Source organism: Pogoniulus pusillus, chromosome 7, assembly GCF_015220805.1.
Source record: "Pogoniulus pusillus isolate bPogPus1 chromosome 7, bPogPus1.pri, whole genome shotgun sequence".
In the NCBI taxonomy this organism is placed as follows: domain Eukaryota; kingdom Metazoa; phylum Chordata; class Aves; order Piciformes; family Lybiidae; genus Pogoniulus; species Pogoniulus pusillus.
This window is the reverse complement of record NC_087270.1, coordinates 3,699,985-3,727,348: the sequence shown is the minus strand read 5'-3', so window position 1 is coordinate 3,727,348 and position 27,364 is coordinate 3,699,985.

The window sequence follows — 27,364 nt, the reverse complement described above, 5'->3', positions numbered from 1 at the left end:
CATCTCCACAGCCCTTTTATCCCAGGGGCTCCAGCACTGGATGCAGGACTCCAGGTGGGGTCTCAGCAGAGCACAGCAGAGGAGGAGAATCCCCTCCCTGGCCCTGCTGGCCACACTTCTGCTGCTGCAGCCCAGCCTCTGCTTGGCTTTCTGGGCTGCAAGTGCACACTGCTGGCTCCTGTTGAGCTTCTCCTCCAGCAGCACCCCCAGGTCCCTCTCCTCAGGGCTGCTCTCCAGCCACTCACTGCCCAGCCTGCATTTGTGCTTGGGATTGTTACCCAGGGATGAGGTTGGGACTCCATCCCTGGAGGTGTTCAAGACCAAATCTGATGTGGCCCTGAGCAAGCTGATCTAGCTGGAGATGTCTCTGCTGACAAGATAACCTTCGAGGCTCCTTTCCAACCTAATGCTTTGATCAACATTTTTGACCTTTGGAACACTTCCATTGACAAATCCAACAACAAAAAAGGTAGTTTTAGGCAAACAGTTCACATTTTCTGATGAGGAGAGTCAAAAGAAAATCTTGCCAATAGTTCATAACTTCATGAGGAAGAATTTTTGGGGGCTTATTTTGTTTTTTTCTTTTTTTAAACCATAGAATCACAGAATGGTTTAGGTTGGAAGGGAGCTCAAAGCTCAGCCACTTCCAACTCCTCTGCCATAGGCAGGGACACCTTCCACTAGAACAAGTTGCTCAAGGACTCATCCAACCTGGTCCTGAACACATCCAGGGAGGTTGTGCAGTACAGAAACACAGAATGGGATCAAAGATCCCATTCTGTGGTTCTGTGCTCCACAGCCTCCCTGGGCAACCTGTGCCTGTGTCTCACCACCCTCCCTGCAAACAACTCCTGCCTAACAGCCACTTTCAATCTCCCCTCAGACATTTCAAACCCATTCCTTCTCCTCTCATTACAAGACCTTGTCAATAGTCCCTCCCCAGACCTCCTGCAGCCCCCTTCACATCCTGCAAGGCCACTCCAAGGTCTTCTGGAAGCCTTCTCTTCTCCAGGCTGCACAGCCCCAACTCTCTCAGCCTCTCCTCACAGCACAGCTGCTGCAGCCCTCTCAGCATCTTGCTGGCCTCCTCTGCACTGGCTCCAACACTTCCATGTCCTGCTTGTGCTGGGGGCTCCAGAAGTGCACCCAGGAGTGCAGGTGGGGTGTGAGGAGAGCAGAGCCAAGGGGCAGAATCCCCTCCCTTGCCCTGTGCCCACACTGCTCTTGCTGCAGCCCAGCACAGGGTTGTGTCTGGGCTGCACTCCCACTGCAGCCTCCTGTTGAGCTTTTCCTCACCCCAGCCCCCCAGGGCCTGTTCCTCAGGGTCTTTCTTTACTTTAGCTGGACTCATGAGAACATTTGGAACATCCTTTCAGGCCCTTGGGTGATTTGTGCTGTGAAGAGATGATTTGGCATTTGTCAAGCCAAACTTAGAGATGACTTTTCCTCGCTGAGAAATCTTTGCTCTTTGACTTCTCAGCCCTGCTCACAATTCAGAAAGCAATTGCAAAGTGTCAGATGACTTCCTGCAAGGGGGGAAAGCTATTCTTAGAACAGAGGGGCTCAGTATGCTAGGAGGGGGTTTAGAGTCCCTGGGTTAGGATGAAGGCCTCATTATGTTGCCTGCTCAATAGGAGAAGACAGCCTCTATCCAAGCAGATAATGTGTGAGAGGCTCACAGGCACCTCCATTATTTAGAAGCAGGGGGAAAAGGGATCATAGAATCATAGAGTTGTTTCAGTTGGAAAAGACCTCTAAGGTCACCAAGTCCAACCACCACACCCATGAAATCACATCCCAAATGGTCATGCAGTGTGCCCAGGTGGCCAAGAAAGCCAATGGCATCCTGGCCTGCATCAGGAACAGTGTGGTCAGTAGGACAAGGGAGGTTATTCTGCCCCTGTACTCAGCACTGGTCAGGCCACACCTTGAGTGCTGTGTCCAGTTCTGGGCCCCTCAATTCAAGAGAGATGTTGAGGTGCTGGAACATGTCCAGAGAAGGGCAACAGAGCTGGTGAGGGGCCTGGAGCACAAATCCTATGAGGAGAGGCTGAGGGAGCTGGGGGTGTTTAGCCTGGAGAAGAGGAGGCTCAGGGGTGATCTTATTACTGTCTACAACTACCTGAAGGGAGGTTGTAGCCAGGTGGAGGGTGGGCTCTTCTCCCAGGCAACCAGCAATAGAACAAGGGGACACAGTCTCAAGTTGTGCCAGGGTAGGTCTAGGCTGGATGTTAGGAGGAAGTTCTTCACAGAGAGAGTGATTGGCATTGGAATGGGCTGCCCAGGGAGGTGGTGGAGGCACCGTCCCTGGGGTCTTCAAGAAAAGCCTGTCTGAGGCACTTAGTGCCATGGTCTGGTTGATTGGTTAGGGCTGGGTGCTAGGTTGGACTGGATGATCTTGGAGGTCTCTTCCAAGCTGGTTGATTCTATGATTCTATGATTCTATGGCTATGTGGTTGTTGAACACCTCCAGGGACTGTTACTCCACCACCTCCCTGGACAGCTTGTTCCAAGATTTGACCAGGCTCTCACTAAATAAATTGGTCCTCAAAGCCAACCTAAACCTCCCCTAGGGCATCTTGAAGACAGTTTCTCTCCTCCTATCTCTTTTTACTAGAGAGAAGAGACCAACCTCTACCTGGCTCCAGCTTCCTTTCAGAGAGTTGTAGAGACCCAGAAGGTCTCTGCTCAGTACACAACTCCAGCTCCCTCAGCTGATCCTTCTCAGACCCTTCACCAGCTTCATTGCCCTCTTCTGGACCTGCTCCAGCATCTCAGGTCCTTCTTGGAGTGAGAGGCTCAAAAGTGAACTCAGGACTCAAGGTGTGGCCCCAAAACTGAACCCAGGACTCAAGGTGTGGTCCCAAAACTGATCCCAGGACTTGAGGTGTGGACCCAAGACTGAACCCAAGACTCCAAGTGAGGACCCAAAACTGAACCCAGAACTAGAAGTGCAACCCCAAAATTGAACCCAGGACTCAAAGTGTGGTCCCAAAACTGAACCCAGGACTCGAGGTGTGGCCCCAAAACTGAACCCAGGATTTGAGGTGTGGTCCCAAAACTGAACCCATAACTCCAGATGTGGCCCCAAAACTGAACCCAGAACTCGAGGTTTGGCCCCAAAACTGAACCCAGCACTAGATGTGTGGCCCCAAAACTGAACCCAGGATGTGAGGTGTGGCCCCAAAACTGAACCCAGGACTCAAGGTGTGTCCCCGAAACTGAACCCAGGACTTGAGATGTGGCCTCACTGATGCTGTCCAGTAGACCAATGATATTCCTTGTCCTGCTGGTCACACTTTTCCTGGTCCAGACCAGGATGCTGTTGGCCTCCATGGCCACCTGGGCACACTGCTGTCAAGCAGCAGCCCCAGGACACCTGACTGCTGAAGGTCCCACTGGAAATCTGTGGCACCCTTGGAGCAAAGCTGCCCTCCTGCAACTGCAAGGTCATCTCAGGCCTGTGCCAGTGTCAATCCTGGCAGAATTTGCCTTAGATCCTGTTATTATGTTGGAAGCTGCTCCTGTGTTGGATTGCACAACCACCAGTGGTTGCTGCTCTTCTAAAGGAGATCCTGTTCCTTGGACCACAAGGCACAGGAACTTCCAACCTCCTGGTTAAACACAAGCTGCTGAAGGAGGTTAATTCCCAGGCTCTTCCTACCACCTTTTGAGATCCCTGCTTTTAGAAACCTCAAGCTGGTGGTTCCCTCCTTTGGGGATAGTTTCTTGCTGACTCAGGTCACCAGAAGGTTGTTTACCACTTCTTGGAGACAGTTATAAATCTCTCTCTCTCTTTCCTTCTATATGTTTGCAAATGCTATATATAGTTAGGGTTAGGCTTATGTATTTAGGGTTCTATATATAAAAGAGTTGGGGCTGTGCAGTCTGGAGAAGAGGAGGCTCTGAGGTGACCTTCTTGTGGCCTTTCAGTATCTGAAGTGGCCTACAAAAAAGCTGGGGAGGGACTTTATGGGTTGGATGTTAGGAGGAAGTTGGTGGCAGAGAGAGTGATTGGCATTGGAATGGGCTGCCCAGGGAGGTGGTGGAGTTGCCATGCCTGGAGGTGTTGAAGCCAAGCCTGGCTGGGGCAGTAAGTGCCATGGTCTGGTTGGTTGGGCAGGGCTGGGTGCTAGGTTGGGCTGGATGATCTTGGAGGTCTCTTCCAACCTGCCTGATTCTATGATTCTATGACTTTTTAGGCTCTCAGGTGGTGCCAGGGCTGGGGGGAATGGAGCAAAGCTGCAGATGGGTAGGTTCAGGCTGGACACAAGGAGGAAGTTGTTGAGCAGGAGAGTGGTGAGAGGCTGGAATGGGTTGCCCAGGGAGGTGGTTGAGGCCCCATGGCTGGAGGTGTTTGAGGCCAGGCTGGCTGAGGCTGTGTGCAGCCTGCTCTAGGGTAGGGTGTCTCTGGGCATGGCAGGGACGGGATTGGAACTGTCTAATCCTTGTGGTCCCTTCCAACCCTGACTGATTCTAGGATTCCCTGATCCTCTGATTCTGTGCTTCTGTGATTCTATAATTCTATGACTCTATTTAGATACACACACAGAGATAAATTTAGCAAAAGATATTTTTTCAGGTTCTATAATGGGCCAGGAAAAATGTCTGGCTTGGGTTTTTTTCCCATTTAAAAAAACAAAAGAAAAGGGGGAAAAAAAACCCAACCAAGACAGAGAGAGTGAAAAGTGGTGCTTGGCAGTGCTGGGTGTGGGAAACCACATCTTAACTTGAAATCCAAACTGCTGACCTGACAGCGCTAGGGTGGAGCAAGCGCTTGGGTGCTGGCTGCAGATGTTAACTCCATCCCTCCTGGCACCGAGGCTGGAACGCAACCTGGGCTGCTCGCTCCGAGCCAGGCTTCACCCTCCCGCAGGGGCTGCAGCTGGGCAGAGCTCTCCACGGCAAACACCTGCTGCAAACTCAGGCTCAGGGCTGAAGTTCACCGCTTGCTTCAAGTAGATCGATGAGAAATGGTTGAGAATTCTTTCTTTCTTTCTTTCTTTCTTTCTTTCTTTCTTTCTTTCTTTCTTTCTTTCTTTCTTTCTTTCTTTCTTTCTTTCTTTCTTTCTTTCTTTCTTTCTTTCTTTCTTTCTTTCTTTCTTTCTTTCTTTCTTTCTTTCTTTCTTTCTTTCTTTCTTTCTTTCTTTCTTTCTTTCTTTCTTTCTTTCTTTCTTTCTTTCTTTCTTTCTTTCTTTCTTTCTTTCTTTCTTTCTTTCTTTCTTTCTTTCTTTCTTTCTTTCTTTCTTTCTTTCTTTCTTTCTTTCTTTCTTTCTCTCTCTCTCTCTCTTTCTCTCTTTCTCTCTTTCTCTCTCTCTCTCTTTCTCTCTCTCTCTCTCTCTCTCTTTCTCTCTCTCTCTCTCTCTCTTTCTCTCTCTCTCTCTCTCTCTCTTTCTCTCTCTCTCTCTTTCTCTCTCTCTTTCTCTCTCTCTCTTTCTCTCTCTCTCTTTCTCTCTCACTCTCTCTTTCTCCCTCTCTCTCTTTCTTTCTCTCTTTCTCTCTTTCTTTCTCTCTCTCTCTTTCTCTCTTTCTCTCTTTCTTTCTCTCTTTCTCTTTCTCTCTCTCTCTTTCTCTTTTTCTCTTTCCTTCCTTCCTTCCTTCCTTCCTTCCTTCCTTCCTTCCTTCCTTCCTTCCTTCCTTCCTTCCTTCCTTCCTTCCTTCCTTCCTTCCTTCCTTCCTTCCTTCCTTCCTTCCTTCCTTCCTTCCTTCCTTCCCTCCTTCCTTCCCCTCTTTCTTTTCTTCTTTCTTTCTCTTTCTTTGTCTCTCTCTTTCATTGTCTCTCTCTTTCTTTGACTCTCTTTCTTTCTTGCTGTCTTGCTGTCTCTCTCTTCTCTGACTCTCTTTCTCTCTCTTCCTCTTTTTCCCTCTCTCTTTTTCTCTCTCTTTCTATTTCTTTCTCCTTTCTATCCTTCTTTCTTTCTCTGACAGGGACACCTTTCAACTAGACTCAGCTGCTCAAGGCTTCATCCAGCCTGGCCTTGAACACCTCCAGGGAAGAAGCATCCACAACCTCCCTGGGCAGCCTTCTCTGGAGTCCCTCCAACCTCATGCTGAAAAACTTCTTCCTACATGTGTGAGAGAAGACCTAAAAGAATCCTGTTCCATGTAGACCTTTAACACCCCAACATGAATTGCCAAACAAGCTAATAAAAGTCCAGGTTTATGTTAGTTCTACCTGAGACCCCACCCTGGAGGTGTTCAAGGCTAGGCTGGATGAGGCTTTGAGCAAGCTGCTCTGGTGGAAGGTGTCCCTGCTCTTGGCAGGGGGGCTGGAACTAGATGCTCTTCAAGATCTCAGGGATCAGTGCTGGGCCCCATCCTCTTTAACATCTTCACTGATGATCTGGATGAGGGCATGGAGTCAGTCATCAGCAAGTGTGCAGATGACACCAAGCTGGGGGCAGATGTGGCTGGGTTGGAGGGCAGAAGGGCTCTGCAGCAGGACCTTGACCACCTGGACAGATGGGGAGAGTCCAAGGGGATGGCTTCAATAGCTCCAAGTGCAGGGTGCTGCACTTTGGCCACTGCAACCCCATGCAGAGATACAGGCTGAGGTCGGAGTGGCTGGAGAGCAGCCAGACAGAGAGGGATCTGGGGGTGCTGATTGATACCCACCTGAACATGAGCCAGCAGTGTGCCCAGGTGGCCAAGAGAGCCAGTGGCATCCTGGCCTGCATCAGCAATGGTGTGGCCAGCAGGAGCAGGGAGGTCATTCTGCCCCTGTACTCTGCACTGCTCAGACCACACCTTGAGTGCTGTGTTCAGTTCTGGGCCCCCCAGTTTAGGAGGGACATTGAGATGCTTGAGCGTGTCCAGAGAAGGGCAACGAGGCTGGGGAGAGGCCTTGAGCACAGCCCTATGAGGAGAGGCTGAGGGAGCTGGGATTGGTTAGCCTGGAGAAGAGGAGGCTCAGGGGAGACCTCATTGCTGTCTGCAACTACCTGAGGGGAGGTTGTGGCCAGGAGGAGGTTGCTCTCTTCTCTCAGGTGGCCAGCACCAGAACAAGAGGACACAGCCTCAGGCTGCACCAGGGGAGATTTAGGCTGGAGGTGAGGAGAAAGTTCTTCACTGAGAGAGTCATTGGACACTGGAATGGGCTGCCCGGGGAGGTGGTGGAGTCGCCGTCCCTGGAGCTGTTCAAGGCAGGACTGGACGTGGCACTTGGTGCCATGGTCTGGCCTTGAGCTCTGTGGTAAAGGGTTGGACTTGATGATCTGTGAGGTCTCTTCCAACCCTGATGATACTGTGATACTGTGATACTGTGAACTTGAAGCATTCCATGTTATCTATGAGACAGACAATCATCACTTTGAAGCTGTTTGTAGGCCAAGCAACTGCATCTATGTCTCTGTGTGTGGATTTGTGCATGTTCATGTCTGCATGAATAATTTGGCAAGCTAAGTAGCAGCAGGATGTGCAGCTGAAATTAGACATTGCTGCTGCAAAGGGCTTTGCAAGTTCTGTTAGTGCTTGCTACCGTGTCTAGTACTGACAATTAGCAGACATTAAGGCCATTGATTTCAACTGTATTATTCTTGCTCCTTTCTTATCTGTTTTGACCTGCTTGCTGCAGGGGTGTTGGACTGGATGACCCTTAAAGGTCCCTTCCAACTCCTGCATTCTATACCTCTATAATTTAATAAAGAATCATACAATCCTAGAATCCTGAAATCATAGAATCATAGAATCAGACAGGGTTGGAAGGGACCACAAGGATCAGACAGTTCCAACCCCCCTGCCATGCCCAGGGACACCCTACCCTAGAGCAGGCTGCACACAGCCTCAGCCAGCCTGGCCTTAAACACCTCCAGGGATGGGAACTCAACCACCTCCCTGGGCAACCCATTCCAGCCTCTCACCACTCTCATGCTCAACAACTTCCTCCTCACCTCCAGCCTCACTCTCCCCACCTCCAGCTTTGCTCCATTCCCCCCAGCCCTGGCACTCCCTGACAGCCTCAAAAGTCCCTCCACAGATTTTTTGGAGCCCCCTTCAGATGCTGGAAGGCCACAAGAAGGTCACCTGGGAGCCTCCTCTGCTCCAGCCTGCACAGCCCCAACTCTTTCACTCTGCTCACAGCAGAGCTGCTGCAGCCCTCTCAGCAGCCTCGGGGCCCTGCTCTGGGCACACTCCAGCACCTCCACATCCCTCTTGTCCCAGGGGCTCCAGCACTGGATGCAGTACTCCAGGTGGGGTCTCAGCAGAGCACAGCAGAGGAGGAGAATCCCCTCCCTGGCCCTGCTGGCCACACTTCTGCTGCTGCAGCCCAGGCTCTGCTTGGCTTTCTGGGCTGCAAGTGCACACTGCTGGCTTCTGTTGAGCTTCTCCTCCAGCAGCACCCCCAGGTCCCTCTCCTCAGGGCTGCTCTCCAGCCACTCACTGCCCAGCCTGCATTTGTGCTTGGCATTGCCTCCACCCAGCTGCAGGACCTTGCACTTGGTCTTGTTGAACCTCCTGGGGTTGGCTTGTGCCCACCTCTGCAGCCTGTCCAGGTTGCTCTGAATGACTTCTCTGCCCTCCAGCATAAATAATATCCTATGTATTATAGAATGAGGGGAAATATTCTATATTATATTATAGAACACACATAATATACTCTCTAGCACATTATAGAGCTGGAAAAGACCTCCAACAGCCTCAACTCTATACAGTTATAGATCTGAAAAATATTCATATCCTGGCTGCTGACTTCCCTGAATGCACAGCTTCTCTGTCACACACAGCAAGGTCCTGTTCATCACAGGAGTGCTGCTTTCAGACCCAGCTGTGTCCCTTGCAGCATCCCCTGACCTGGCTTAGGCTGTCTTGGGCCAGCCCAGGGAGGTGTTGGAGGCACCGTCCCTGGGGGTCTTCAAGAAAAGCCTGGATGAGGCACTTAGTGCTATGGTTTAGTTGACTGGCTAGGGCTGGGTGCTAGGTTGGACTGGATGATCTTGGAGGTCTCTTCCAACCTGGTTGATTCTATGACTCTATGACTCAGAAACTCCTGATTAACCTCTTTTTACGACAGTGGAAAGAGCACAGTTGCACAGAGCTGTGATGTCTCTGCTTTCAAAGGTCCTTTTGCATGCTTGTAGGAACCAAGGCAGCATCAGGAGTGACACAGAGCTGTGATGTCTCTGTTTTCAAAGGTCCTTTTTCATGGTTGTAGGAATCAAGGCAGCATCAGGCTTGACCCAGCCACTCAGCACCAAGCTCATAGAATCATAGAATCAACCAGGTTGGAAGAGACCTCCAAGCTCATCCAGTCCAACCTAGCACCCAGCCCTATCCAATCAGCCAGACCATGGCACTAAGTGCCTCATCCAGGCTTTTCTTGAGGACCCCCAGGGACGGTGCCTCCACCACCTCCCTGGGCAGCCCATTCCAATGGGAAATCACTCTCTCTGTTGAGAACTTCTTCCTAACATCCAGCCTGGTTTTGATTTTGGAGCACACCAAACTAATTTCTTCTGACAAAACTCCTGCAGGATCTTTTCTTGGAATATCCCTCTAATTCACCACAGATGGAAGCTGTTGCCTTAGCTAAGAAAGAAAGCTGCTCATGACTTCATAAATATAGTTTCTCCTGGGTGCTCTTCTTTGCAGCAGGCAGCTGTGGTGCATTTGAGTTGTGTGCACGCTCAGAAGTGGAGCAGTGCATCCAAGAGGCATGCAACGAGGGGTCTGGGGTGAGGAAAAGCTCAACAGGGGCCTGCAGTGTGAGTGCAGCCCAGACACAACCCTGTGCTGGGCTGCAGCAAGAGCAGTGTGGGCAGCAGGGCAAGGGAGGGGATTCTGCCCCTTGGCTCTGCTCTCCTCACACCCCACCTGCACTCCTGGGTGCACTTCTGGAGCCCCCAGCACAAGCAGGACATGGAAGTGTTGGAGCCAGTGCAGAGGAGGCCACCAAGATGCTGAGAGGGCTGCAGCAGCTGTGCTGTGAGGAGAGGCTGAGAGAGTTGGGGCTGTGCAGCCTGGAGAAGAGAAGGCTTCCAGGAGACCTTGGAGTGGCCTTGCAGGATCTGAAGTGGGCTGCAGGAGGGCTGAGGAGGGACTATTGACAAGGTCTTGTAATGAGAGGTGGAGGAGGAATGGGTTTGAAGTGGTAGAAGGGAGATTCTAACTAGATGTAACCAGATGTTAGTAAAGGGTTTCCCTTCCAACTCAGACCTTTCTGGGATTGTATGAAATTCATTTCCCTATTTTCTTCCCTTCTTTTTCCTGCTCTTGCAGAGGTATTGGGTTCAATGATCCCAGGAGGTCCCTTCCAACTCCTAACATTCTGTGATTCTGGGTAAGTGCTAAAGGGAATTAAAAAGTGGCTGTTAGGCAGAAGTTGTTTGCAGTGAGGGTGGTGAGACACTGGCACAGGTTGCCCAGGGAGGTTGTGGAGCACAGAAGCACAGGAGGAAGAATGGGCTTAAAGTGGCAGAAGGAAGATTGGATGTTAGGCAGAAGTTGTTTGCAGTGAGGGTGGTGAGACACTGGCACAGGTTGCCCAGGGAGGTTGTGGGGCACAAAATCACCAAATGTGATCTTTGATCCCATTCTGTGCTTCTGTGTTCCACAACCTCCCTGGAGGTGTTCAGGATCAGGTTGGATGAGGTCTTGAGCATCCTGTTCTAGTGTGAGGTGTCCCTGCCTATGGCAGGGTCTCAGAATTGGCTGAGCTTTGAGGTCCCTTCCAACCTGAATCATTTTATGATTCTATTTTTACACTCACCTCTTTTGATGACATTTTCCCTTGGCTTGTGGCTTCGAAGCTGAGCAAGGTACTTGGAGCTAAGGATAGAATCATAGAATCATTGAATCAACCACGTTGGAAGAGACCTCCAAAATCATCCTGATAATTGAAGGGTCTGGCAGGACCCCACAAAATTGTCTTTATTTGTGTGAAGATAATTCATGGCAAAACTCTTTGAGCTCCAGGCTGGATTTCATGAAACATCCACAAGGATGTTATTATATACATATATATATGGCATAGAAAAGCTAAAGCAGGGGGTTAATTAGAAGCAAATGTTGCTTAGCTTGGCACTCCAATGCTCTCTCATCAATGTGAAGATTAGTTTGAGATATTCTGAGCAACAGTTACTGAATAGATATTTAATTACCTTCCCTGTCTAAAGGGGCTTAGTAACAATAAATATGCTCCTCAAGATGCTGTTATTTTCAGGGCAGATAGGAAGGCTTGGCCAGTCAGCAACTGCAGGAGTGGATCTGATACCTTCTGCACAGAAGTCACAGGCTCACAGGATGTGAGGGGTTGGAAGGGACCCGAAGAGATCATCAAGTCCAACCCCCCTGAGCCAGAGCAGGACAATCCTATCTAACACAGATCACACAGGAACACATCCAGACAGGCCTGGAAAGGCTCCAGAGAAGGAGACTCCACAACCTCTCTGGGCAGCCTGTGCCAGTGCTCTGGGACCCTCACACTAAAGAAGTTCCCCCTTGTGTTGAGGCAGAACCTCTTTTGCTGCAACTTACACCCATTGCTGCTTGTCCTATCCCAGGGAGCAGTGAGCAGAGCCTGTCCCCCCACTCCTGGCAGCCCTCAGATACTTATAAACATTCATCAAATCCCCTCTCAGTCTTCTCTTCTCCAGACTAAGCAGCCCCAGGTCCCTCAGCCTCTCCTCATCAGCCATGCCCTCCTGTCTTCTCATCATCCTCCTAGCCCTCTGCAGGACCCTCTCCAGCAGATCCCTGTCCCTCTTCAAGTGGGGAGCCCAAAACTGAACACAGGATTCAAGATGAGGTCTCAGCAGGGCAGAGTAGAGGGGGAGGAGAACCTCCCTTGATCTGCTGGACACACTCCTCCTAACACACCCCAGGATCCCATTGGCCTTCTTGGCCACAATGGCACATTGCTGTGCCATGGGTAACTTGTTAGCCACCAGCACCCCCAGGTCCCTCTCCACAGGGCTGCTCTCCAGCAGTCACCTCCCAGCCTCTAAGTCAAAGTTAACACTTCAGCTATGAGTTTGATTTAGCTTATTGATGGGAAAACCACAATGCCAAGCCCTAACAGATTATGATGCTCATTTAACATGAGAAATGTTATGACTTAGTCCCATTTCTTTTGGATTAGCAAAATAGAATGGGGCAAAAATGGTCCTCCATGAACTGAACCTCCTGGAAGTTATTTTATGCTGACATTTAGCTGAACACTAACAAAAAGGATACTTTGGGTTTTAACCTGATAGAAGCTGCCTGTGAACCACTAATAACAACCTAGGTGAGTTAAAGTGGGTGTCAACAAGTTGAGGCTGTTCAGTCTGGAGAGGAGAAGGCTCCCAGGTGACCTTCTTGTGGCATTTCAGTATCTCAGGGGAGCTACAAGAAAGTTGTGGAGGGACTTTTTAGGCTGTCAGGTAGGGATAGGAGTGGGGGGAATGGAACCAAGCTAGAAATGGAGAGATTCAGATTGAGTGTGAGGAAGAAGTTGTTGAGCATGGGGCTGGTGAGAGCCTGGAAGGGGTTGCCCAGGGAGGTGGTGGAAGCCTCATGCCTGGAGGTGTTTAATGCCAGGCTGGATGAGGCTGTGGGCAGCCTGATCTAGTGTGAGGTGTTCCTGGGCATGGCAGGGGGATTGGAACTGGATGATCCTTGTGGTCCCTTCCAACTTGGACTGATTCTGTGATGCTCTAATTCTGACCTGTGATCAGCTTTCATCACAGGTCAATGCTCACGGCAGTGATGGGATCAAAGAATTATGGGAACATAGAATCATGGGAGCACAGAATCATGGAATCATGAGTCATAAAATAATAAAAATATAGATTCACAGAATTATAGAATAATAGAATCATAGAATTGTAGAATCAGAGAATCATAGAGACATAGACTCACTGAATCACAGAATCATACCACCATAGAATCACAGAATCATAGAGCCTTAGACTCACTGAATCATGACTCATACCACCATAGAATCACAGAATCATAGAGCCTTAGACTCACTGAATCACAGAATCATACCACCATAGAATCACAGAATCATAGAGCCATAGACTCATTGAATCATGACTCATACCACCATAGAATCACAGAATCATAGAGCCTTAGACTCACTGAATCACAGAATCATACCACCATAGAATCACAGAATCATAGAGCCATAGACTCACTGAATCACAGAATCACACAACCATAGAATCACAGAATCATAGAGCCTTAGACTCACTGAATCATGACTCATACCACCATAGAATCACAGAATCATAGAGCCTTAGACTCACTGAATCATGACTCATACCACCATAGAATCACAGAATCATAGAGCCTTAGACTCACTGAATCACAGAATCATACCACCATAGAATCACAGAATCATAGAGCCATAGACTCACTGAATCACAGAATCATACCACCATAGAATCACAGAATCATAGAGCCATAGACTCATTGAATCATGACTCATACCACCATAGAATCACAGAATCATAGAGCCTTAGACTCACTGAATCACAGAATCATACCACCATAGAATCACAGAATCATAGAGCCATAGACTCACTGAATCACAGAATCATACCACCATAGAATCACAGAATCATAGAGCCATAGACTCACTGAATCACAGAATCATACCACCATAGAATCACAGAATCATAGAGCCATAGACTCACTGAATCATGAATCATACCACCATAGAATCACAGAATCATAGAGTCTTAGACTCACTGAATCATGACTCATACCACCATAGAATCACAGAATCATAGAGCCTTAGACTCACTGAATCACAGAATCATACCACCATAGAATCACAGAATCATAGAGCCATAGACTCACTGAATCACAGAATCATACCACCATAGAATCACAGAATCATAGAGCCATAGACTCACTGAATCACAGAATCATACAACCATAGAATCACAGAATCATAGAGCCTTAGACTCACTGAATCACAGAATCATACAACCATAGAATCACAGAATCATAGAGCCTTAGACTCACTGAATCATGACTCATACCACCATAGAATCACAGAATCATAGAGCCATAGACTCACTGAATCACAGAATCACACAACCATAGAATCACAGAATCATAGAGCCTTAGACTCACTGAATCATGACTCATACCACCATAGAATCACAGAATCATAGAGCCATAGAGTCACTGAGTCACAGAATCATACCACCATAGAATCACAGAATCATAGAGCCATAGACTCATTGAATCACAGAATCCTACAATCATAGAATCATAAAATCAAAGAGTTGTTTGGGTTGGAAAAGCCCTCTAAGACCATCAAGTCCAACCATCAACCCAACACCACCATGGCCATACATTTCTTGCACATCTCCAGGGATGATTACTCAACCATCCCCATGGATGATGACTCCACCACCGCCCTGATCAACCTGTTCCAATGCCTGATTCTCTGCTCTCAAAGTCCATTTCTTTTAATGTGATGGCCTTAAAGGCTCTTTCCCAACCTTAAGTATTCTAATTGAATTCATTTGTTTGTAAAATAACTTTGTCTTCAGGGTCACAGCAAGACACAACCACCATAAAAACAACTCCAGAGTAGCCTGCAGGCCACCTATAGCTTTACTGGTAAGCTAAGAAGCAGAGACTTAGCACGTGGAAGGACTGGGCAGAGAGGTGTGGATTGCAGCCCTTTAGAAAGCAGACAAGTAGAGACTAAATTGCATTACTTGCAGGGAATGCATTCCAGCAGTGTGGGCTTGCTACCAGGAAAAGTCAGTCAGCAATTGAACAGGCTTGAGGTTAGGCACTGGGCTGTGACTCAGGATATACGGGTGCTAGTCACAGCTCAGTCACAGGCTTCTTCTTCATGCAGAGCCAACTATTGAACCCTCTTTTATGGATATATTTGTAGGCATATGTCATGCTGGAGTCACCATTCCTGGAGGGGTTCATAAAGCATGTAGACATGGCATTTGGGGACATGCTTTAGTGGCCATGGTGGCGTTGGGTTGATGGTTGGGTTTAATGGCAGGACTTTTCCAACAGAAAAAACAATCTATGATCCTATGGGCCTATGATTTTGTGATTCTGTGATTCTATCAGTCTGTGGTTAAGTGATTCCATGTTCCTATATAGTTCTATGGTTCTCTGGTTGAGTGATTCTGTGTTTCTATGGTTCTGTGATTCTATCATTCTAGGGTTTTGTGGTTAACTGATTTGTGGTTCTATGGTTAAGTGATTCTATCATTCTATGGTTAAGTGGTTCTATCATTCTATGATTCTGTGGTTAAGTGATTCTATGGTTCTGTGATTCTATCATTCTATGGTTCTATGATTCTATGGCTCTATGGTTAAGTGATTCTATCATTCTATGGTTCTGTGATTCTATCATTCTATGGTTCTATGATTCTAAGGCTCTATGGTTAAGTGATTCTATCATTCTATGGTTCTATGATTCTAGTGTTCTATGGTTAAGTGATTCTATCATTCTATGGTTCTATGATTCTAGTGTTCTATGGTTAAGTGATTCTATCATTCTATGGTTCTATGATTTTAAGGCTCTGTGGCTAAGTGATTCTATCATTCTGTGGTTCTGTGGTTAAGGGATTCTATCATTCTATGCTTCTATGATTTTAGGCTTCTGTGGTTAAGTGTTTCTATCATTCTATGCTTCTATGATTTTAGACTTCTGTGGTTAAGTGTTTCTGTGGTTCTCTGGGTCTATGATTCTAGGGTTCTATGGTTAAGTGATTCTATCATTCTATGGTTCTATCATTCTATTATTGATTCCATGGTTCTATGGTTCTAGGGGTTCTAAGTGGTGGAAGCCTTATCCCTGGGGTGTATAAAGCCAGGCTGAATGAGGCTCTAGACAGCCTGTTTTAGGGTAGGGTGTCCCTGGGCACGGCAGGGAGGTTGGAACTGGATGATACTTTTGGTCCCTTCCAGCCCTGACTGATTCTATGATTCTATGATCTCCAGAGGTCCCTTCCAAGCTCTAACATTTTATGATTTATAGAATCATAGAATCAAGCAGGTTGGAAGAGACCTCCAAGCTCATCCAGCCCAACCTAGCACCCAGCCCTAGCCAATCACCCAGACCATGGCACTAAGTGCCCCAGACAGGCTTTGCTTCAACATCTCCAGGGATGGGGACTCCACCACCTCCCTGGGCAGCCCATTCCAATGCCAATCACTCTCTCTGACAACAACTTCCTAACAACATCCAGGCTAGACCTCCCCCAGCACAACTTGAGGCTGTGTCCCCTTGTTCTGTTTCTGGGTGCTTGGCAGAAGAGACCAACTCCCATCTGCCTTCAGCCTCCCTTCAGGGAGCTGTAGAGAGCCATGAGCTCTGCCCTAAGCCTCCTCTTCTGCAGGCTGCACCCCCCCAGCTCCCTCAGCCTCTCCTCACAGGGCTCTGCTCCAGGCCCCTCCCCAGCCTTGCTGCCCTGCTCTGGACACCATCCAGCACCTCAACATCTCTCCTCAATTGAGGAGCCCACAGCTGGACACAGATTCTGTGAGTGATGAAATAATAGCCTGGGGAAAAAAAAGCAGTTTAGCCAAAATCTAATCAGAGCAGGGAGAAGAAAAGGAGAGAAACTCTTTCCTTTGCAGTATCTTTGCTTTGAATGGGAGCATTAAAGTCCCTAGCTTGGCATGCTCATTAATTTCTAGGTTGCTGTTTCGTTCCACATGACTGTGCTATTGTTCAGCTCTGTGTATAAAAATCTGTAAAGAAGTATGAGTGATTGTCTGCTTGAACTTTCAGACACCTTCTTTGCTTGGGTTTGATTGTTCCTTGCCAGATGGTTAAGCATATGTTTAGTAGTTTTACAGGGAGGGGAGAAAAAGAACAACAAACAGCCCAGCACATGTAGCGTGCAGTAAAGGGTTTAAAAGGTACTGGCAACATTTATTGGCTTCTAATGCAAAGCTAATGTTAAAAATAGTCATAGTGACAGCAGAGAGTTTAGGGTTGAAGAGACCTGAATTTAGCTCCCTAGACCTCTAGAGAGGAACCATGGATCTGGGAAGGAATGAAGCTGTTTCACTTCAGCAGTCTAAAACTTGGCTCAGTAGGATGAAGAAGTTGCCTGAGATAAGCTTCTCTCTCCAGTGATGACAGAGTTATCTCTGAGGGCTTTGCCTCACAGAATCCTAGAATCAACCAGAGAATTGTAGAATCAAGCAGGTTGGAAGAGACCTCCAGGATCATCCAGTCCAACCTAGCACCCAGCCCTAGGCAGTGAACTAGACCGTGGCACTAAGTGCTCATCCAGTCTTGAACACCACCAGGGACAGTGACTCCACCACCTCCCTGGGCAGCCCATTCCAATGCCAATCACTCTCTCTGCCAACAACTTCCTCCTAACATCCAGCCTAGACTTCCCCTGGCACAACTTCACACTGTGTCCCCTTGTTCTGTTGCTGGTTGCCTGGGAGAAGAGACAACCCCACCTGGCTACAGCCTCCCTACAGGTAGTTGTAGACAGCAATGAGGTCCCCCCTGAGCCTCCTCTTCTGCAGGCTAAACACCCCCAACTCTCTCAGCCTCTCCTCATAGGGTTTGTGCTCCAGGCCCCTCACCAGCTTCATTGCCCTTCTCTGGACACCTTCCAGCACCTCAACATCTCTCTTCAATTGAGGGGCCCAGAACTGGACATAGTACTCAAGGTGTGGCCTGACCAGTGCTGAGTACAGGGGCAGAATAACCTCCCTTGTCCTACTGGCCACACTGTTCCTGATGCAGGCTAGGATGCCATTGGCTCTCTTGGCCACCTGGGCACACTGCTGCCTCATCTTCAGCCTACTATGGACTGGTACCCCAAGGTCCCTTTCTTCCTGGTTGCTCAGGAAGAAAGCACATTATGTGGTTCTGTGTTCCACAACCTCCCTGAAGGTGTTCAGGAGCAGGTTGGATGAGGTCTTGAGTGACCTGTTCTAGTGGGAAATGTCCCTGCCTATGGTGGGGGGTTGGAACTGGCTGAGCTTTGAGGTAATTTCCAACCTAAACCATTCTATGATTCTATTAAAATGACCTCAGGCTGCACCGGAGGAGGTTTAGGTTGGACACTGGGAAAAATCCCTTCACTGAAATAGTGGCCAGACACTGGAACAGGCTGCCCATGGAAGTGCTGGAGTCCTTATCCCTGGAGGGGTTCAAAAGACATGTGGACATAACACTTGGGGTCATGGCTTAGAGGCCATGGTGGTGTTGGGTTGACAGTTGGACTGGATCATCTCAGAGGGTTTTTCCAACCTTCATGATTCATTGTTTATGCAGAATCACAGGATCACAGTTTCACAGAATCACAGAATCATAAAACCAGTCAGGGTTGGAAGGGACCACAAGGATCAGACAGTTCCAACCCCCCTGTCATGCCCAGGGACACTCACAGTATCACCAAGGTTGGAAGAGACCTCACAGATCATCAAGTCCAACCCTTTACCACAGTGCCCAAGGCTAGACCATGGCACCAAGTGCCACATCCAACCTTGCCTTGAACTGCCCCAGGGACGACGACTCCACCACCTCCCCAGGCAGCCCATTCCAGTGTCCAATGACTCTCTCAGTGAAGAACTTTCTCCTCACCTCGAGCCGAAATTTCCCCTGGCGCAGCCTGAGGCTGTGTCCTCTTGTTCTGGAGCTGGCCACCTGAGAGAAGAGAGCAACCTCCTCCTGGCCACAACCACCCCTCAGGTAGTTGTAGACAGCAATAAGGTCACCCCTGAGCCTCCTCTTCTCCAGGCTAAACAACCCCAGCTCCCTAAGCCTCTCCTCGTAGGGCTTGTGCTCAAGGCCTCTCACCAGCCTCGTCGCCCTTCTCTGGACACGCTCAAGCATCTCAGTGTCCTTCCTAAACTGGGGGGCCCAGAACTGAACGCAGTACTCGAGGTGTGGTCTGACCAGTGCAGAGTACAGGGGCAGAATGACCTCCCTGCTCCTGCTGACCACACCACTCCTGATACAAGCCAGGATGCCACTGGCTCTCTTGGCCACCTGGGCACACTGCTGGCTCATGTTCAGGCGGGTATCAATCAGTACCCCCAGATCCCTCTCTGTCTGGCTGCTCTCCAGCCACTCCGACCCCAGCCTGTATCTCTGCATGGGGTTGTTGTGGCCAAAGTGCAGCACCCTGCACTTTGAGCTATTGAACCCCATCCCATTGGCCTCTGCCCATCTGTGCAGGCGGTCAAGGTCCCGCTGCAGAGCCCTTCTGCCCTCCAGCTCAGTCACATCTGCCCCCAGCTTAGTGTCATCTGCAAACTTGCTGATGACTGACTCAATGCCCTCATCCAGATCATCTATGAAGATGTTAAAGAGGATGGGGCCCAGCACTGATCCCTGAGGGACACCACTAGTGACTGGCCGCCAGCTGGATGTGGCACCATTCACCACCACACTAGATCAAGCTGCCCAAAGCCTCATCCAGCCTGGCCTTAAACACCTCCAGGCATGAGGCTTCCACCACCTCCCTGGACAATCCCTTCCAGGCTCTCACCACTCTCATGCTGAACAACTTCTCCCTAACATCCAGTCTGAATCTCCCCATTTCTGGCTTGGTTCCATTCCCCCCTGTTCTATCTCTACCTGACAGCCTACAAAGTCCCTCCCCAGCCTTCTTGTAGCCCACTGAAGATACTGAAAAGTCACAATGAGGTCATCTGGGAGCCTTCTCCTCCCCAGTCTGCACAGCCCCGACTCCCTCAGCCTCTCAGTATCACAGTATCCCAGTATCATCAGGGTTGGAAGAGACCTCACAGATCATCAAGTCCAACCCTTTACCACAGAGCTCAAGGCCAGACCATGGCACCAAGTGCCACGTCCAGTCCTGCCTTGAACAGCTCCAGGGACGGCGACTCCACCACCTCCCCGGGCAGCCCATTCCAGTGTCCAATGACTCTCTCAGGGAAGAACTTTCTCCTCACCTCCAGCCTAAATTTCCCCTGGTGCAGCCTGAGGCTGTGTCCTCTTGTTCTGGTGCTGGCCACCTGAGAGAAGAGAGCAACCTCCTCCTGGCCACAACCACCCCTCAGGTAGTTGCAGACAGCAATAAGGTCACAGCAGAGCAGCTCCAGCCCTCTGCTCATCCTCGTGGCCCTTCTCTGGACACCTCCCAGCCCCTCCACACCCCTCTTGTCCCTGGGGCTCCAGAACTGAACACAGTGATTTAATTTCCACTGGTTTCAGCAGGACCAGGACTGATTCCATGCCCCTACAAAAGGCAGATGTTTGCATTCAGAGCACACAAGGTGTCACAGCTGGGTTACTGGGGGTATTCCTTTCCTAGGAGAGTTCAAGGAAGGGTGAGGATGCTCCAGGAGGAGGAGATTTGTTTGATGGATGCGAGTGCGAGCTTGATCTTCTCGTGGAATCGCCAGGAGTTAAAGTGCACTTTGAGGCAGCAAAGGAAATAGGCGCCTGGTGTTTGCTAACCCAAATGAAACCTTTCCCTTTTGGTGCAGAGATAAAAGTCAGAGTTTCATACCAACACTCAGCTATCAGGAATGTGACTCTCAGGGCTGATAAGTGATGGTTTCTGCAGGCAGCGCAGGGCAGGAGAGCTCAGCTTGCCCTCTTTCAACTCCTGTGCCTTTGAATCCCTAAGAAAGCACATGCAAATTGCTCCTTAAAACTCCAAGGGGTGTGTGTGGGGGGGTGAGAATCATGGAAAAACTTGGGCAGTGTTCCATAGAAACTGGCTTTGGCCAAACAAGCAGCACAACCAATGCAGTGCATTTTGAGGTGGGGGGGGGGAGGAGGGAAACCCAAACCCTCCAACAAACAGGGAGGAGGGGAAGCAAGAGAGGAGAAAAAGGCTTTCAAAAAGGTATCAAATGAAGCTTGTTGGATAATAAGCACTGCAGGTGGGGGCAGCTGATGGTAAGTGTGAAACTGTGTGACGTTTTATGGCACACCAATGCTTTCATAAAGTAGCTGTTTGTGTGTATCTGTGTCTCTCTGTGTGTGTGTGTGTGTGCACATGCAGGGAACAGAAATCCATTGAGCTCCACCAGACCAGACGTCTGCATTCTGGAGGGTTCATTGCAGCCAATAAATTTAACTCAACCTCTTTTTCTTTTCCCCCTCCTTTTTTCCCCCTTCTTTCCCCCTATTTTTTCTTCTTCTTTTTTTTTTTAATTCCTTATTTTTATTTCACTTTTAAAGTTATTTCTTTATTTTCATTTTGATGAATTCCACCCTAAAAAGCTAAATCCTCCTTCTTAGACTCAGCGTTAATTACAAGACACTGCCCCCGGTGCCAAAAAACGTCAGCTGGAGGTTGCAAACATGGACACATTTAAGCAGAACCATCTGTTGGCTTCTACCTCTGCTCAGCTGCAGTGCTTCATTTGGAGCAGATATCACAGTATTATCAGAGTTGGAAGAGACCTCACAGATCATCAAGTCCAACCCTTCACCACAGAGCTCAAGGCCAGACCATGGCACCAAGTGCCACGTCCAGTCCTGCCTTGAACAGCTCCAGGGACGGCGACTCCACCACCTCCCCGGGCAGCCCATTCCAGTGTCCAATGACTCTCTCAGGGAAGAACTTTCTCCTCACCTCCAGCCTAAATCTCCCCTGGTGCAGCCTGAGGCTGTGTCCTCTCATTCTGGTGCTGGCCACCTGAGAGAAGAGAGCAACCTCCTCCTGGCCACAACCTCCCCTCAGGTAGTTGTAGACAGCAATAAGGTCACCCCTGAGCCTCCTCTTCTCCAGGCTAACCAATCCCAGCTCCCTCAGCCTCTCCTCGTAGGGCTGTGCTCAAGGCCTCTCCCCAGCCTCGTCGCCCTTCTCTGGACACGCTCAAGCATCTCAATGTCCCTCCTAAACTGGGGGGCCCAGAACTGAAGACAGCACTCAAGGTGTGGTCTGAGCAGTGCAGAGTACAGGGGCAGAATGACCTCCCTGCTCCTGCTGACCACACCATTCCTGATGCAAGCCAGAATGCTTCTTCAAAGGGAGCTCAGAACAACCCTCTGGGGCAGAGCTCCAAACCGTGGCAAAGCGGCACAGGCAGACTGCAGAGATGCTCGCGAGTCGAAGAACCTGGGAAGGCTCCGTTCTTCAGTGCTGCCACGCATCAAAACTGTGTCCTGCCCACTTAAGAGCTCCACACAAGGAAGGATGAACTCCACCATCTGCCAAATGGAACAGGCCAAGCTGCACTCTTTATAGAATCATAGAATCATAGAATCAAGCAGGTTGGAAGAGACCTCCAAGCTCATCCAGTCCAACCTAGCACCCAGCCCTAACCAATCAACTAGACCATGGCACTAAGGAGGAGGCTCAGGGCAGACCTCATTGCTGTCTGCAGCTCCCTGAAGGGAGGCTGTAGCCAGGTGGGGGGTGGCCTCTTCTCCCAGGCAACCAGCAATAGAACAAGGGGACACAGTCTCCAGTTGTTCCAGGGTAGGTCTAGGCTGGATGTTAGGAGGAAGTCGTTGCCAGAGAGAGTGATTGGCATTGGAATGGGCTGCCCAGGGAGGTGGTGGAGGCACCCTGCCTGAAGGTCCTCAAGAAAAGCCTGGATGAGGCACTTAGTGCCATGGTCTGGTTGACTGGATAGGGCTGGGTGCTAGGTTGGACTGGATGATCTTGGAGGTCTCTTCCAACCTGATTGATTCTATGGTTCTGTGATTCTATGATAAATTACATTGCTCAATTATTTATTAATAAGATTCACTGGAAAGAAAGATGTTTATCAATGCTCATAAAAAAACCTCACCAAACCTAAACCCACAACCCTCCCCCATAAAAGAACCCCAACAACTAAGCTACCGGATCACAGATGTTCAGGATTCTGGAGCCAAAAAAAAAGTTCATATTAATGAAGCCTCATTAATACCTGTAATCAACTTGTGATTATTTTGATCCTGGAAGAAAAGTGATGGCCAACAAAAATAAACTCAAGATACATTCCTATTTAAAAGAAGGAGGAGGGGGAAGAAGAAAATGAAGGAGTGGTAATAAAAGCAGGAATGCACACAGTAACCACGAGACAGTGACTAAGGTTAGGCAACTGGAAGCTACATATTCACTGTTTTCTGGTCCAGGCTGGATTTATTCTGTCACCCAGGAAGTTTTCAGAGCCATAGCCTGCACACAGCATACTAGGGCAACTCTTCATTTGAGGAGGCTCAGGGGTGATCTCATTGCTCTCTACAACTACCTGAAGGCTATGGCCTCTTCTTGGTCTCTTCTGCCAGGCAACCAGCAACAGAACAAGAGGGCACAGCCTCAAGCTGTGTCAGGGCAGGTCTAGGCTGGATGTTAGGAGGAAGTTCTTCACAGAGAGAGTGATTGGCATTGGAATGGGCTGCCCAGGGAGGTGGTGGAGTTGCCATCCCTGGAGGTGTTCAAGCAAAGACTGTATATAGCACTTAGTGCCATGATCTGGTTGATTGGCTAGGGCTGGGTGCTAGGTTTGACTGGATGATCTTGGAGGTCTTTTCCAACCTGGTTGATTCTGTGATTCTATGATTGGTTAGGGCTGGGTGTTAGGTTGGGCTGTATGAGCTTGGAGGTGTCTTCCAACCTGGTTGATTCTATGATTCTATGATCTAATTTCACCACAACCCCCTGGCACCAGACTTGCACCCCACAGCTCCAATGGCTTAGATAGATTATTCCAGACATAGCTGAGCATATTTTTTTTACCAGAATCTGGCCCTTATTCCAACTGCACTTAGCCCTTGACTGAGTTTCAAGTGTATTTCAACTTCTACAGAGCTTTGAATGCTCTCCTCTTTGCTCACCACTGCCATGAGGGCAGCCCAGGAGCTGCTCTGGTCAGGCAGGCAGAATGTCATGGGTGCAAGACCAGGTGTTGCTGATGGCTGGACCGAAGCTGAGACTGGAGAGCCATTTGACTGTGAGCCTCACCCTCTGTAGCAAGCTTCACCCCAACACATAAAAAAACCACCTGAAAAAATCCTTCCAGTGTTAAGGGTAACTATTAAGGTTGATTTGCTAAAGAGAGTCCCACCAGACGATGTGTAGGCTCTGAAGCAAATCCAGGGATTGAGGCAGGCATCCAGGCTTAGCAGTTGTGTCCACATGCAGGACACAAACCCTACGAGGAGGGGCTGAGGGAGCTGAGGTTGTTTACCCTGGAGAAGAGGAGCTTCTTCAGCTGCTTCTCTCCAGCCCTCTTCTCCAGACCTTTCTTTGTCCTTCTCTGGCCACACTCCATCACCTTACAGCTTTTCTTTGTAGAGTCCTTCAGTGGTCTGACCTCCTTCCCCTGCACTCAGCACTGCTCAGGCCACCCCTGGAGTGCTGTGTCCAGTTCTGGGCTCCTGAACTGAAGAGAGAGGTTGCTGAAAGGTGTCCAGAGCAGGGCAGCAAGGCTGCGGAGAGGCCTGGAGCAGAGCCCTGTGAGGAGAGACTGAGGGAGCTGGGGGTGTGCAGCCTGCAGAAGAGGAGGCTCAGGGCAGACCTCATTGCTGTCTGCAGCTCCCTGAAAGGAGGCTGTAGCCAGGTGGGGTTGGGCTCTGCTCCCAGGCACCCAGAGACAGAACAAGGGGACACAGCCTCAAGCTGTGCCAGGGCAGGTTCAGGCTGGATGTTAGGAGGAAGCTGTTGTCAGAGAGAGTGATTGGCATTGGAATGGGCTGCCCAGGGAAGTGGTGGAGTTGCTGTCCTTGGAGATGTTGAAGCAAAGCCTGGCTGAGACACTTAGTGCCATGGTCTGGTTGATTGGCTTGGGCTGGGTTCTAGGTTGGACTGGATGATCTTGGAGCTCTCTTCCAACCTGCTTGATTCTATGATTAGGTCTCTCTGGACTCTTCTCCAAGCTGAACTATCCCAGCTCCTGTCCTCACAGCAGAGGTTCTCCAGCCCCCCATCATCTTTGTGTCTCTCCTCTCGACCTGCTTCATCATTAAAATGGAGGGATGGGGGGGGGGGGGGGGGGGAAGAAAAGTCTATGATGTCTTTACTAGCAGTGCATACAACATCAGTATGCATTTACTACAGGAAAGGAACAGATGTGTCAATAGCAAAGGTCCTGGAAATGCTATGGAACATAACACCCTGAAGTACCTCAGATAGTTCCATTTAGTGTTGAAAGGAGCTAAGGGAATATGATGAGCACTCAGTTAAAGTGCTGTCTGTTGCAGTTGAACCTCTGCTGGTGCATCAGGCAGTATCCTGGAGTGTTTGTCTTTATAGCTGCTAGAGCTTCAACTCTCATTTCTCTGTGCCCTTTGGAGTGCCTCCAGCAAATATGAACTGTTCTGATGTTGTTTCACAAGCAGCTTGTCAGGGCTTTTGTTTCTGAGCAGTGTGAGAGGAGTGCCAAAATGATGCTATTGTGGAATGGAAGAGCATTTCAGCACGCTGGGGAACACCAAGTAGCTGTCTGTGTGATACTGATCAGTGCCAAAATGAGAATATTGCATCTTCACCCCTGGGTTTTGCATTAATTCAGTTAAACCACCCCTGATTCCTTCCAGGATAGCCTCACATTCCAACCAGCTGCAGGAGAAAGGGCATCATCTTTACAGAATCACAGAAAGCTCCAGGCTGGGAAAGCTTCTCAGCATCACCAAGTCCAACCTAGAACCCTAAGATTCACCTTAAACCATAATCCCTAAGCACCACATCCAAAGCACTCTTAAACACATCCAGGGTGGGTGACTCCATCATCTCCCTGGGCAGCTCATTCCAGTGCCTGCTCTTTTGTTAACTAATCCTGGTCTGGTTATTACTAAAGATTAGGGCAATGCATTGAAGCTTAACAAAGGAAGGCTGCTGAAGTGGAGGTGGTAACAGAAGTCATAACTCATGTGATACACTTCTGAGTTTCACTGTTTTATTTTGGACACTAAGAAGAGGTTTGGACATTAGAAAGGAATTTGGATGAAGAAAGAAATTCTTTAGTCTAAGGGTGGCAGACTGCTGGAATGGGTTGCTCAGGAAAGTGGTAAAGGTCCCATCCTTGAAGATATTCAAGGCCAAGCTTGATGGAGCTCTAAGAAACCAGACCTAGTTGGGGGATGTCCTTGCTCACTGCAGAGAGGTTGGACTGCATGACCCTTAAAGCTCCCTTCTGACCTAAACCAGTCTATGATGCTGCTATTACAGGATTCTAGGATTCTAGGATTCTAGGATTCCAACGTTTTTGGATTCTAGGATTCTAGGATTCCAAGATTCTCGGATTCTAGGATTCTAAGATTCTAGGATTCTAAATACTAGGATTCTAAGATTCTATGATTCTAAGATTCTAAGAGTCTAAGAGTCTAAATTCCAGGATTCCAGGATTCTAATATTCTAGGATTCTAAGATTCTAAAGTTCCAGGATTCTAAGATTCTAGGATTCTAAGATTCTAGGATGCTGGTATTCTAGGATTCTAAGATTCTACGAGGAGAGGCTGAGGGAGCTGGGATTGGTTAGCCTGGAGAAGAGGAGGCTCAGGGGTGACCTTATTGCTGTCTACAACTATCTGAGGGGAGGTTGTGGCCAGGAGGAGGTTGCTCTCTTCTCTCAGGTGGCCAGCACCAGAATGAGAGGACACAGCCTCAGGCTGTGCCAGGGGAGATTTAGGCTGGAGGTGAGGAGAAAGTTCTTCCCTGAGAGAGTCATTGGACACTGGAATGGGCTGCCCGGGGAGGTGGTGGAGTCGCCGTCCCTGGAGCTGTTCAAGGCAGGATTGGACGTGGCACTTGGTGCCATGGTCTGGCCTTGAGCTCTGTGGTAAAGGATTGGACTTGATGATCTATGAGCTCTCTTCCAACCTTGGTGATACTGTGATACTGTGATACTGTGATTCTAAGATTCTAGGATTCTAAGATTCTAAGAGTCTAAATTCCAGGATTCCAGGATTCTGGGATTCTAAGATGCTAAGATTTTACGATTCCAGGATTCTAAGATTCCAGGTTTCTAGGATTCAAAGATTCCATGATTCTAAGATACTGGGATTATAAGATACTAAATTCCATGTTTCTTAGATTCTAGGATTCCAGGATTCTAAGATTCTAGGATTCTAGGATTCCAAGATTCTAGGAGTCTAAGATTCTAGGATTCAAGGATTTTGAGATTCTAGGGTTCCAGATTCCAGGATTCTAACATTCTAAATTTCAGGATTCCAGGATTCTCTTATTCTAGGATTCTAAGATTCTAGGATTCTAATATTCTAAGATTCTAGGGTTCTAAGATTCTAGGATGCTAGGATTCTAAGCTTTTAGGATTCAAGGATTCTAGGATTCTAAGATTGTATGATTGTATGATTGTATGATTCTAAGATGCTAGGATTCTAAGATTCCAGGATTCTAGGATTCTAAGACTCTAAATTCCAGGATTCCAATATTCTAGGATTCAAGTATTCTAAGATTCTAGGATTCTAATGTTCTAGAGTTCCAGGATTCTAAGATTCTAGGATTCTAAGGTTCTAGAATTCCAGGATTCTAAAATTCTAGTA